The sequence below is a fragment of the Eptatretus burgeri genome, chromosome 2 (genome assembly GCF_056783735.1).
Source record: "Eptatretus burgeri isolate ZD-2024b chromosome 2, Ebu_testis_v1, whole genome shotgun sequence".
In the NCBI taxonomy this organism is placed as follows: domain Eukaryota; kingdom Metazoa; phylum Chordata; class Myxini; order Myxiniformes; family Myxinidae; genus Eptatretus; species Eptatretus burgeri.
In genome coordinates this window covers 123,109,877-123,123,705 of record NC_140962.1, presented here as the reverse complement: position 1 = coordinate 123,123,705, position 13,829 = coordinate 123,109,877, and the positions used below count along the sequence as shown (strand labels likewise).

Sequence of the window (13,829 nt, the reverse complement as noted above, 5' to 3'; positions counted from 1 at the left end):
CTCAATACCTCTGCCACCGAAGGTGAAGGTGGTTATGCTTTCACCCATTTGCCTGTTTGTTACGTGAAGGAGGTTATGTTTTCACCAATTTCTGTCTGTTTGTTTGGTTGTTACTGGCAAAATCGAAGATTTTTCAAGTGTATTGGTTAGTCGATTTTGTTATTCTGTTTGTCTGTCTGTTTGTTTGTCACCTACAGGTCGCAATTTTAAAGCGATCTTCACGAAACTTCACCACATGGTAGAGTTTATCATAAAGAAGAAACCTATTGTTTTGAGGTCAAAAGGTCAAAAGGTCAACATAGACCAAAGGTCAACAACTAAGGTGGTGTTTCTAAAATCATAAATTTTCATCCGATTGACATGAAATTTGAAGAGGATTTATATTTCAGGTCACTGAATTCAACCAGCCAATTATTTTTATGGTCAACATGGACCAAAAGGTCAACATGGACCAAAAGGTCAACATAGTCCCAAGGTCAACAACTACTTAGGTGGTATTTCTAAAATCCTAAATTTTCATCCGATTGACATGAAATTTGAAGAGGATTTATATTTCAGGTCACTGAATTCAACCAGCCAATTATTTTTAAGGTCAACATGGACCAAAAGGTCAACATGGACCAAAAGGTCAACATAGTCCCAAGGTCAACAACTACTTAGGTGGTATTTCTAAAATCCTAAAATTTTCATCCGATTGACATGAAATTTGAAGAGGATTTATATTTCAGGTCACCAAATTCAACCACCGATTAATTTTGAGGACCACGTAGGCCAAAAGGTAAACATAGGCTGAATTTCTAAAATTGTCAATTTTCACCCGATTGACTTGAAATTTGAAGAGGATTTATATTTCAGGTCACTGAATTCAACCAGCCAATTATTTTTGAGGTCAACATGGACCAAAAGGTCACCATAGTTCCAAGGTCAACAGCTAAGGTGGTATTTCTGAAATCCTAAATTTTCATCCGATTGACTTGAAATTTGAAGAGGATTTGCATATTTGGTCATTGAATTCAACGACCAATTATTTTTGAGGTCAACTTTGTTTCATGAATTTTTCAAGTATTGTGCTCTGCACAATGTCTTCTTGTTTTTTGTTTGTTTGTGTACAGGATATCTCAAAGTGGTGGACGGATCCGGATAAATTTTGTGGACAGGTTGGGTGTGTGACAAGGACGAACTAATTAAATTTTTGATGAAAATCCTGAACCGGATCCGACTACTAGAATTTTGTAAGAGATGCGTCAGCATTGAGAGATAGGGCCAAAAACGATATATAGCACGATATCTCAAAAAGTTGTGGATGGATTCGGACAATTCTTGGTGGACACGTTGGGTGTGTGGCAAGGACGAATTGCTTCAATTTTGGTGAAGATCCGAATCCAGATCTGGATGCGAGAATTATTTGATTTTTAAAGTGAGTCTTCACCATTGAGAGACAGGGCCAAAAACGATATATAGCATGATATTGAAAAAAAATGTATTGGGCCAGAGATGTTCTCATGGATCAGGCATTATGTGGCGGAGGTATGCACGCTACCGAGTGCCCTTCTAGTTGATGCTGGGATGGCCAGCTGTTCACCTTTCAATAGTAGAATCATCCACCGTGAGTTCGCTCCTGAAGCTGTAGTACGGCTGGGCAATATCAAGCACATTGTGCTGTGCCAGCCATCCACTTAGAGTTATTCACATCAGTTCAGGCAGTACTACATCTGCCCGCGTAGTGGCCTTCACACGTTTGATGCGATCTGCCCACATGGACAGAGTGTTAACAGAGTTCACCCCCTGTAGGTTTCTCACAAACTGTGATACTTCTTCTTTCTGCAGGTAAGCACAGCTGAGTGTGCCTGCAACATACAACTCAGCGCCCTTGTGGTACACCACGTCCACATTGTACCGTTGCAGCCAAAGCATCAGTTGTTGCAGTCATGCAGGTGCATTTGTGAGTGGCTTCTTGAATATGCTTTGCAGTGGCATGTGATCACTCTGTATGGTTACCTTTTCGTGCCCGTACATGTGGACATGAAAGCATTCACACCCAAACACAATAATGAGAAGCTCCTTCTCAATCTCAGTATGGTGTGTCTCTGCATCTATGAGAGCACGTGAGGCGTACACTTCTGGCTGGCCATTTTGTAGCAGCGCAGCTCCTAGGCTTGTGCTGGATTCATTGCACTGGAAGGTGACTTCATCCTCCAGGCTGTAGTAGTGCAGAACAGCTGCTTGAGTAACAGCCCGCTTAACTCGAGCAAAGGCGCGCTCTTGCACGTCGCCCCAGGTCCAAATAATGTCCTTCTGAGTTAGCTCCCTGAGAGGCTTTGTCATCTCAGACAAGTGAGGCAAGAGCTTTGCCAGGTACTGGATAAGCCCTAGATATCTTCGAACACCTGCCACATCCCGTGGGGTAGGCATGTTTGTGATTGCCTTAATCTTGCCTCGACCAGGTAAAAGACCATCCTCAGTAGTAGTGTGTCCAATGAAAGGCACCTCCGTAGCTTGCAGCCACACCTTTTCACTGTTGAATGTCAGTGCCTTCTCTTTGCACTGCTTCAGCAGGGCTTCCAGATTACTCTCATGATCTTGTATGGCATCCTCAGTGTTAACTCCAAAACCAACCACCAAAAAAAATCATCAGAGACTACCTCGCACCCACGCAAGCCTTAAGGCCCGGTCACACCTTGACGTTTTAGCTAGCGATGGCAACGTATTAAAATGTATCTAAAACGCTGGCTTACGTTGAACTTTTGATGTTTTTTTTTAAAGATTCGGACGTATTCATAGCGACTTGGTCTTGTGTATAACACATTGGTAACGGACACAGAACGTTTCGTTGTGTTATAGATAACTTATACCAACGAATGCTGAACCTGTTGTCGGCCTACACAACCGATGCCCAACGATAGTCTAACTCAGGCATAGCGCGTTGCACGCATCGCCGACGATGTCGTGACGTAGCCTATTAAAAGGCTGACGCACAACGATTCGAATCATAACTGCCGTAGAAATGGAAGTGTCAACATCGCGGTCACACCTTGGCGATCTTGCCAGCGTATGCCGACCTAAGAAAAATGTGTCTAAAACGTTGGGGCACGTCAAATACGGTATGAGTAAGTTTGGTATACGTGAGTACAACGCTAAAGTATGCTATCATACGTCGTAGTAAGTAGAGTACGTCAAGAAATTTTAAACATGTTCAAAATTTTACGACGTACTCGGCATATGACACACGTTCCGCATGCGATGGGGATAAGTTGTACACACGATTATGTGGACGCTTACACACGTCCACAAAGGCTACTTATAAGCTACTCATAAGTCGAAACACGTCGCGGTAATGTCTTTTTTACGTGAAACTTATTTCGAACTTATGTTTGACGTGCTTTGAACCAATTCTTTACGTAGTCCCAACACACATCGACGTATGTAGACGTATTCCAATGACGTCTTCCGGTCGACAAAAAAAATTTTTTTACGTGTTTCTAGCTTACAACTGCCATATAAAGATGTGTTCCCAGCGATTTTGGGAATTGGTATATAAAAATAACAAATGACCGTTTTTACAGCCATTTTTCCCTGCTGTGCAGGGGTTTGGCTTTTTCTTGAGGCAATGTTTTATGGCCGGATGCCCTTCCTAACGCCAACCCTGGTCGCCTCTTACGACACACAGGGATATGGTACACCTATTCTAACCGGGACCAGTACACTGGCACTCATTTTGCCGACCTCGGAAGGATGACAGGCTGAGTCAACCCCCTGGTGTAAATTCAGCAGCCAACGGGGCTTGAACTCAGGACACTGGGATCCCAAGCCGCCACCCTAACCACTAAGACAACACCAGGCTTTTAATTGGTATATAAAAATGCTGCTCATAAAAGGGGAACCCAACAGTGTTTTCGAGTCCTTTTTGAGTCGATGTCCATGTCAGCAGTAACAGTATCAGTATCAGTATCAGTATTAGTATTAGTATTAGTAGTAGTTTGTTCATGTTGGCAGTCGTAAGTGAGTGTGAGGGGGAGGGTGTGGGTTATGATGGATCGTCCTTGCGTCCGCGTGTCCACGGGTAGGAGACATCTTTTCACCATTGTTCGAAGTTCTTCGCGGCTAATTTTTTATGGGGCTTTTTCAACAATGAGCTATAGCTTGTTTTTACGATTTAGGTCTATTCATAACGGGTTGGACAAATGCACAATGAACTAATAATGTCCATAGAGCGCTTTGATTACTTATAGATACGATATACCAACGAATAATTATCGTGAAGCCGGCATTCACAAACTATGCCCAACGATAGCCTAACTTATCCATATCGTGCGGCAGTTTATCTTTGCCGGTGACGTAGGGTTTGCTATTCATCGGCTGCCACTCAACGATTTAAATGGCTGCATCTCCACTCTTGAAAGTAGACGCTTGCGCTCAACAATTGGATTTTTTTTACACTCAACGACTTTTAAATGGTACCACTCAGCTATTTTAATTGTTTACAATGAACGATTTAAATTGCTGTCACTCGCCTTTGTTTTTTGACGCTGGGGTTTTGAAATTTGAAGCGTTTCTTCTGAACGTGTTAAAACGTTCAAACTCGACTATTTTAAATAGACGCTGCCGATGGACAATTGGAATCATAGCCAAGCAAGACAACGAAGTGTGAACATCCTCGTCATGCCGAAGAAAAGTTTGAAGAATGCTGCAAATAAGTGTCCTGGCCGTGGCCGTGGACGCTGACGCCAGGACGATCCATTATACCGACGTCTTTCAGCCTATGAGTAACTTAAAAGTAACGTCTGTCGATGTGTGGCAACGATCGCGTAACGTGCCAACAACACGTTAATCATAGGTTAGAAATAAGTTTCGGGTACGCTAAACATTACCTCGGCGTGTCTCAACTTATGATTAACTTACAAGTAGCATGTGTTGACGTCTGTCAACGATCGCAGACCGTGCATACAACTTGTGGCCAGCGTAGCGGAACGTGTGAGTCATACGCCGGCATACGTCGTGAAATTTCAAGCATGAAAAAATTTGAGGACAACCAAAAAGTACAACGTTTAAAGCCAGCGTACAACGACGTATGGCAGTGTTTTTCAGCGTGCTCTCAATGTTATCAAAACTTACCCATAACGTATTCAACGTGTGCCAGCGTTTTAGAAAAAAAAATCAAAAATCGGCATACGTTGGCTAAAACGTCAAGGTGTGACCGGGCCTTTAACGACTTTGTGCATGCTGCGCTGAAAATGTTCTTGTGCTGACGAGATACCAAATGGCGTGCACTTTCATCGGTACCATCCATATGGTGTATGGAACATAGTGAAATGTGACGACTCATGGTCGAGTGATACGTGCCAGAATCCCGACTTCACATCTAGAACTGAGAAAATTTTTGCACCTTGCAGGCACATAGCGACGTCTTCAACTGTAGGCATCAGGTTGTGCTCCCGTTTAATTAACCTTTCAGGTAACGGGGGTTCAGACATATGCATAGCTCGCCATTCTTCTCGGGCATGACCACCATGGAGCTTATCCACGGGGTACGATGAGTGACCGGTGCAATAATATCCTGATGCACCAGGCCATCCAGAGCTTCCTTGACCTTGCTATGCAGCATGACTGGCGCTTTGCGTGGTGCGTGCTGCACTGGCTTCACAGATTTGTCTATCTTGATGTGGTACTCACCTTGTAGCTTGCCGACCTTATCTGTGAATACAGTCTTGTATCAAGATGTCAGTTCTTCTACAGTGGCAGGTGAACCATGCTCACCCTTAGTTAGAGTTGGAGCCACATCGTGCACATAAGCGTCACGCACATCAGGCTCGTTCACCGCATGGTTATCCAGCACTTGAATACGTTTTATACCAATGCAGGCTTTATGTCCCAAGATAGGGTGAAAGTGACGACCGTCCATCAGCAGCAACCTCGGTCTGCAGGTAAGCTTGTGCCGCCATATGAGCACAATGGCGATGCCCTTCACAGGCCACTTGTACCTGCCATCGGCTTCTATGTGCATGTCAATCAGCTCCACACACAGCAACTTCTCGTCACCAGTCGTGGCTTTGTAGATGTGCAGGAGCATCACATTCACTGAAGCCCCGTATTGTCGATCTGGAACCTCACATAGTTTCCAGACTCAAGTTTCAGTGTCACAAAATGTTCATCAGTCGGTTTGAGAAGCAGCACACGGTTGATGCTAAAGACTTCGTTTCTGTCAGCAGTAACAACACACACAGGCTTACTGTCCTTAGCATTGCACTTCTTGTTGAAGTGCTTCATCTTCCTGCACTTTGTGCATTCTTTCCCCATGCGGGACACTTCTCCTTGCGCATTTCATGGCTGCGGTCACAAAACTTGCATTCAGCTATGCCGCCATTCTGTGGTTTAGTGGGTGCAGGTGAACTCTTCACTTTCCCCAGACGCTCACTTTCCTTTGTGCACACTTCCACCTTTGTGCACCTTTGTGTGTGAGTGCAGAGAATTGACCACCCTTCCAGGTTGCAATTCACCCAATGCTTTCACTTGCGTTATAGTCAGTTCAGCCGATCTGCAAATTTACAGAGTCAAATTCCCTTTTTCAAAAAAGTCTTTCACCTACTTCTGAGTTTGTGATGCTGAACAGAATCTTGTCTCTTATTATCTGGTCCTCAATAACATTACCAAAGAAATACGAGAGTGCCATTTTCTTGCAGCACTGCAAGATATTGCTTCAAGGATTCTCCATGCCTCTGGCCTTTAATGTTGAAATTGTACAATTTGAACGGTATATTTGACTTCAGCAGCACGTAGTCACAGAACTGCTTGAGAGTTGCCTCAAGTTTGGCCCAGTCTTCCAAGTTCTCCCACCGGAAGGACTTGTACATTTTCCGTGCAGCAGGTCCAATGGCGTTCTTTAGCATTGCAACCTGAATCCTTTCCGGCTTGGTGTCTATCACTCCAGCAACCATATAGTTAAACCAGATATCTTCCCAGTCTCTCCATTGCTCATCCACATTTGCTCCCAGAATGTCAAATGGCTCAGGAGAGGGCAGGGTGCTCATAGTTGTGGTCACCATGGCCACAAAAGTTCACTCAGTCTCCGTTCAAACTGCTGCCACGATAGAACGTGTCACGTATCCTTGGTCTGGCAACGTTCCCTCTATCGTCTCTGATCACAATGTACGCGTGCTAATCGCCGAGCGTTATACCGACCAGGGTGTGTCGAGTACCAGGTGTTAGCAGACCAACATGGATGCTCATTGCTCCGACATGGGTTCAGGCCTTCCCGATGGCACACAGTCTTGACGCAGAAACTGTCTGTGCACATCACCGCATGACCAGCCAGACTCCAAATGAACGAACAACAAATAAATACTCTGACGAGTTATGAAGAACTTTCATTTCTATTCGAGAAAAACACTGTAGTTACAAAGGAAGAGACACAGCTTTTCGGCATGAGCATCAGACTCCATTCCACATAACCATGTGGGTTCCGGCGCCCCCCCTCCCAGCTGACGGGGTGCCAGCGCCCCCCCCAGCCGACGGGGTGCCAGCGCCCCCCCCCAGCCGATGGGGTGCCGGCGCCCCCCCCCAGCTGACGGGGTGCTGGCGCCCCTCCCCCCTCTCCCCCCAGCCGACGGGGTGCCGGCGCACGCCAGCCGGCAGGTTGCAGGCGCCCAGGAACCGGCGGGTTGGAAACGCCCAGGAACCGGCGGGTTGGAAACGCCCAGGAACCGGCGGGTTGGAAACGCCCAGGAACCGGCGGGTTGGAAACGCCCAGGAACCGGCGGGTTGGAAACGCCCAGGAACCGGCGGGTTGGAAACGCCCAGGAACCGGCGGGTTGGAAACGCCCAGGAACCGGCGGGTTGGAAACGCCCAGGAACCGGCGGGTGAGAAATGCCAACTAAGTTATAAATTTTTATGTGACCATTTCTTTTAATTTCCTTACCTAAGATACTCAGCTCTCAGTAGAGAAACTGAGAAAAATAAAAATCACAACATTGCACAGGAGCCTACATTTTCTTCCAGATTTCAAATTCTTTGAGCTGCTTTCTCGGTTTGTTTTTAAGCTTAGCCAATGACTTAATGGGCAGATGAAACATCTTACTCATATAGCCATACTTGATGCCACGACACAAGCAAATGTCTGCAGCTGGTGTTGGGATGCTATCCTTTTTCTTTTATTTTCTCCTTCCCTTTTCTATGCTTCATTGCATCCCTTCTGCCATGCAGGGATTAAAACAATTAGGGATGGATGGGAATTCAGGCACAAGGACAAAGTGGTGGGGGGTAAGTAACAAAGCTTCCAGACAGCTGCTCTCAAGGTTGCGAGTGACAAAAGCTTTCCAAGACTTAGCATTGAATGTATCTCTAGTAACCATTTTTTGTGAGAGGTCAATGCACAGTGAAAATCTCGAAACGTTAAATGTGAATTGAATTCAATTTTAAAGACCACAATAATAATAATAACAATAATAATAATAATAATAATAATAATAATAATAATAATAATAAAAATCTAGCGTATACTCTTATTGAAAAATAAATGGAACGTCAAAATACACTTGCATCCTTTGTATTGTTATTAATAGGTCATTCAATCTTTGTATTATCCTTATGTTATTATCAAGGAAGAACATGGGATACAACATTTTAGAATGAACTACAAATCACTTGTATTGTCATTATGAATTTTAAAGAAGAGTGCAAGCTACAATGTTTCAAAATGAACCTTTTTTCAGTGCGTGTGTGATGCTGTACAAGACAAAACATCCTTCCGAGCCATCTATCAGCATCACAGTCCAAACAAACACCCCCTTGGGAGCTCGCAAGCAGATCAAGCCAGCGGAGCAAAAGTCATTCAAGAAAGAGAACCTTTTCTCTTTCCGGAGAGAAGGGTTAATTAAACAATAACAGAACCGGAGAGAAGGGTTAATTAAACAATAACACCTGTCTTTTCTTGACACCATCCCAGAGATGAAAATTGGGTGCTATCTTTATTTTTAATCATGAATTTTTAATATCGGAAGAAAGAAAGCTGCATCTTGTGCAAGAAAAATTATTCAGCTGTCTCATGATATTTGGATAAAACCAGGAACTTTTCTTAACTAATGACCATGGATCGAGGTTTTTTTTATATATATCTATATATAAAAAAGGTAAAAGATAATTACTGCAGAGTATAATTTGAATAAATGATGCAGTCCACTGATAATTAAATGTCTTTGTGGAATTTGTCATTTTTAACTATTACTCGAAGCAGTCTACAAATTACCTGTATTTAAAATGCAAACTTATAATTTGCTTGCAGCTGACAGCCCATAATTACACTTTGAGTTGCCTGGCATAAGGACTCAGATACATCACCTCATCTGAGGAATAATTAAGCTTAAGGTACTATATGTGATGTGCTGAAAAATGTCAGCTATAATTACAAAGAAAAGTTGCAGCCAAACAGTATTTTTTTTCAAAACAATTTTAAAAGGTTTGTAATTAGTGTCAGGATGCTGATTGCAAGGAACAGCACGATAAAACGAACAGCATTCAGCTTTTAATAAGTGTATAAAAACGAAAAAAAAGGTATCAAACGTTTACACCCACACACTCAAAAAGTTTGTTTGATTACGACAATTAGTCATTCACCCATCATCTCAGGAAGAGGCTCAATAGAGTTTGGAAATGACAAAACTCAAGAAAATGCATGTATAACAAACCAGATTACATTTCATTTAATTTCTCTTACACTCACAAACACACACACACACACACACACACACACACACACACACACACACACACACACACACACACGAAAATGAATAATTATAAACTTCCAACGGTAATCATCAGAGAAATGGTGTACCACAACGCAACACAACAAGGATAATTAGAGGAATAACAGAAGGGATGTAAGAGAAAGAGGATGCTATGGACCAATAGACCACATACGACGAAACAAGGCTATACTCAAAAACTGTAAAACAAGAAGAACCAAATTGTCCACAGCCTGGATCTTCCATATATTGTAAACTGTGGTGTCTGTCCATGTGTTTGTCTGTCTCCCATTTACCGCAGCCACTTCCCATGCTGCGTTTGAAAAGCTGTGCATGCAGGCAAAGCTCAACATTCATTTTGTAGCAACGGGAGAACAGGCACGAATGTTGATGCTCAATTTAATCTCGCAAAGACAAATCCAACCTCCACTGCCTGATGGTGTGCCACCATTTTGCGATGGACGAGGAGGAGATTGGAACCATACTCTTTGCAGAGCGTTGGTGCTGCTTAAGCAGTCTCCTTGGCTATTGGGCACAATCCTGGACGGGTCGCCACTCTGACACAGCATACTAGCATGCTGGCACTCATTTTGCCAGCCTCGGAAGGATGACAGGTCGAGTTAACCCCACCTGGTATTAATTCAACAGCTGAGCAGGATTTGAACTCAGGACCCTGGGATCCAAAGCACACCAACCGAACCATTAAGCCAACACCAGGCATATTTTGCAGTGGGCGGTCAGTATAAGTAGCTGAGAGCCTTGGCTCTGAGAGAAACCAAGAGTGCAACACAAATAACTTTTTTAAACTCCATGAAGTATGACTAAAATACACAATTCTGTCTGACTGTTTGTTTGTTTTTTTCAATCGCGAAACATTCGGTTGTTACTTAGCCAATCTCAACCAAACTTGACAGGACGACCAAGAGTCACACGATGCAGGCTGTGGCAACTTCATTTGCGCCCCTCTCCAAGGGGGTTTCCCGCCGTGGGAAAAATCCGTACGAAGGTGTATATATTTAGGTTCCATGGCATTCTTCCAAGGCAGCTTCGAACAACAAAAGTAATAACAACACAAATGATAATAGCACAATATTAATGTTATTACAAAACAATATCAATATGAATAATATAACCTCTTCCAAGGTTTTTTTTTTCTCCTCCTTAGACAAATGCTACATTAACGTGTATAAATCACTTATTGTGGAATATCGTGGGGCAACCCTACCAGGAGTAAAAATATGATAAAGCACAAACACGATACCCTCTTAAAATTGCAACTGCTGTTTAACACCAAACTGAAAGAAATCTGGAGGAATCCTTACATCATTGAGGCATTCTATGCTTATCGCGTACACCAAAGAGTAACGGACATGAGCCTCAATCTACTGTAATCTATATACCCAAGAGAGGATAATAACAAGACCCTTGCTGTTACTTCTGCAGGGAGTGAGTGTACTAGTAATTTAAATTTTAGACAAACTTAAACTTTTCCCATCACCGGGGACGGGTACTTTTGTTTGTGGACTATAAAAAGAACGTTTGATAGTGCCCCACATTCACGGATGATAAAATGCATGCAAGTATACAAAATCAACCCCCATATTAATCAAATTGAAGACGTTGTAAGAAGTTATGCAAAGATCAATAGATAAAAGTTAAACAAATATACCTGCCGAGACAATTACGAAGTAGCAGCCAGATGGAACTCAACCAAGTGCATAGAACTGCAGGATTGACAAAGAATGCTCATTGAAATGGATAAGTAGAGATCAGCTCAACTGGGATAGAGAATGAATCATAATAAATGCTGGAGACCAAGGACACGATACCAATGGCTAAGTAAATGGTGGGACTGAATCAATCAGACAGGTGTATGTTTTGCAAGGTAGAAATAGAAAGATTAATTCACCTCCTTTTCAGGATGTAAAAAAAAACACTCATGTCAAAACAGCCGTACACACAAAGGCTTAGAGTAATCCACTGGAACATCTGTAAAAATGTTATTTTCCCAGTTTCTGAAAAAAAGACCCAAAAGCGATCACTGAAAACAAGGAAATAATGCTCACATATGACCTGATGATCCCATCAAACGTGAGTATAGAATAGAAAGCATTGCGACCAGTTATAGTACTTAGGTACAAAAACAAGAAAAGATAGCATTGCTAATTGAGGTGTCAGTATCCAGTAATTTTGGCCTAAACAACACAGAAATCAAGAAAATGACCAAATACAAGTATCTCAAAAATGAAGTCAAAAAAATCCTGGAAGCTGAAGACCATTGGAATTGTACCATTGATAAATTGGAACAACAGGAGTGATAAAGAAGAACCCTATGGAGATCTTAAAAAGCATCCCTGGTAATATTACGACAAACAAACTACAGTTGGGAGCTGTCGGGGGCTCAGTGACAATCCAAGAAAAAGCCCTCGGAACAAAACTTTGCGAACCACAAAACTTCACAGCTTGCTCCAAGAATTGTGATTTCCTTACCAGAACGAAGGTGGCTACTTCGAGCCCTGGGAGGACTCCGTTCCACATTATGAACCTCAAATAAACAACATATTGAGAAAGAAATTTTGCAACACTTTTGTGAACACGATAAAGACTGAATGGATGTGAACACCATTTTTACATCAATAAAACCAATATATGTATATGTGCGTGCCTCTGATCAGTATGATGACTGAAGTGCAGTGTATTGTCAACTCTGCAATAAGGTCACATTATGCAACTTTCACTTTCAACATGTGGTATATAAGATACAAGCTCAGGTAGTAGCTGCGGCTTCTGTTGGAATCATGACACATTCAAAAAAAAGGCTACCACAGCGAAGTTGTCTGCATTTCCTGAACATTTTGATGCTTCCCACAACTGAATAGTAAATTGGTGCAGTAACAATGAAATGGAACAACTATTATTGTCAAGAATGGTGTTCATCTGGTGTTGAGATCATCATGTCTGTCAAAGAAGCAAAGAACTTGGTCATCTAGAGAATAGGAGCACGTATCATCCAAAATCCAAAAGTCAGTTGGATCCGTGACTAGTTACCTCCGCCATCGAAAGTGGAAGGAGGTTATGTTTTCACCCATGTTTGTCTGTGTGCATGATATCTCAAAAAGTTGTTGACAGATTCTGATGAAATTTGGTGGGCAGCTTGGGTGTGTAACAAAGACGAGTTCGATTCAATTTTGGTGGAAATCCGAAACTGGATCCGATAATTTTTTTCCGTGGCTCTTCACCATTGAGAGATATGGCTCAACCGATATATATATATATATATATATATATATATATATATATATATATATATATATATATATATATATATATATATATATATATATACATACATACATACATACATACATACATATAGCCTGGTGTTGGCTTAGTGGTTAGGGTGGTGGCTTGGGATCCCAGGGTCCTGAGTTCAAGCCCCGTTGGGCCACTGAATTAATACACCAGGGGGTTGACTCAGCCTGTCATCCTTCCGAGGTTGGCAAAATGAGTACCAGTGTACTGGTCCCGGTGTATGCCCCGGTAAGAATAGGTGTACCATATCCCTGTGTGTCGTAAGAGGCGACCAGGGTTGGCATCAGGAAGGGCATCCAGCCATAAAACATTGCCTCAAGAAAAAGCCCAACCCCTGCACAGCAGGGAAAAATGGCTGTAAAAAAGGTCATATATATATATATATATATATATATATATATATATATATATATATATATATATATATATATATATATATATATATATATATATATATATATATTGTATATATTGTTGCGAATTCGCGCCCGCCGGCGTGCGGACGACCACGTGACTTGAATCGCGGAACGTTGCCCACCGGACGGACAATTCAGTCATGACACTCTCGGACCAATGCCGGGAGCTAGTCACGGATGGGGGTTTAACCTCACCACGATCGGGCCAATTGCCCACCAGCGCAGGATAGGGTCACTCGCCAAATTCGATCTACCTAAGTACCTGCGCGAATGGTCGACCGGGCGATCACACCTCGCCGCAGGTCGACTCCGGACACGGGCCGCTTGGGCGGCCTGTTCCGCGCTATCGGGATAGCCGAGCGG

The 13,829-nt window shown here is 42.8% G+C and overlaps 1 protein-coding gene across 4 annotated transcripts in view; it reads right to left on the bottom strand.

Moving 5' to 3' along the window:
• Window positions 1–13,829, bottom strand: part of ARHGEF39 (Rho guanine nucleotide exchange factor 39) — a 244,906-nt gene that overhangs the window by 203,965 nt on the left and 27,112 nt on the right. The gene's annotated exons all lie outside the window — the stretch shown is intronic.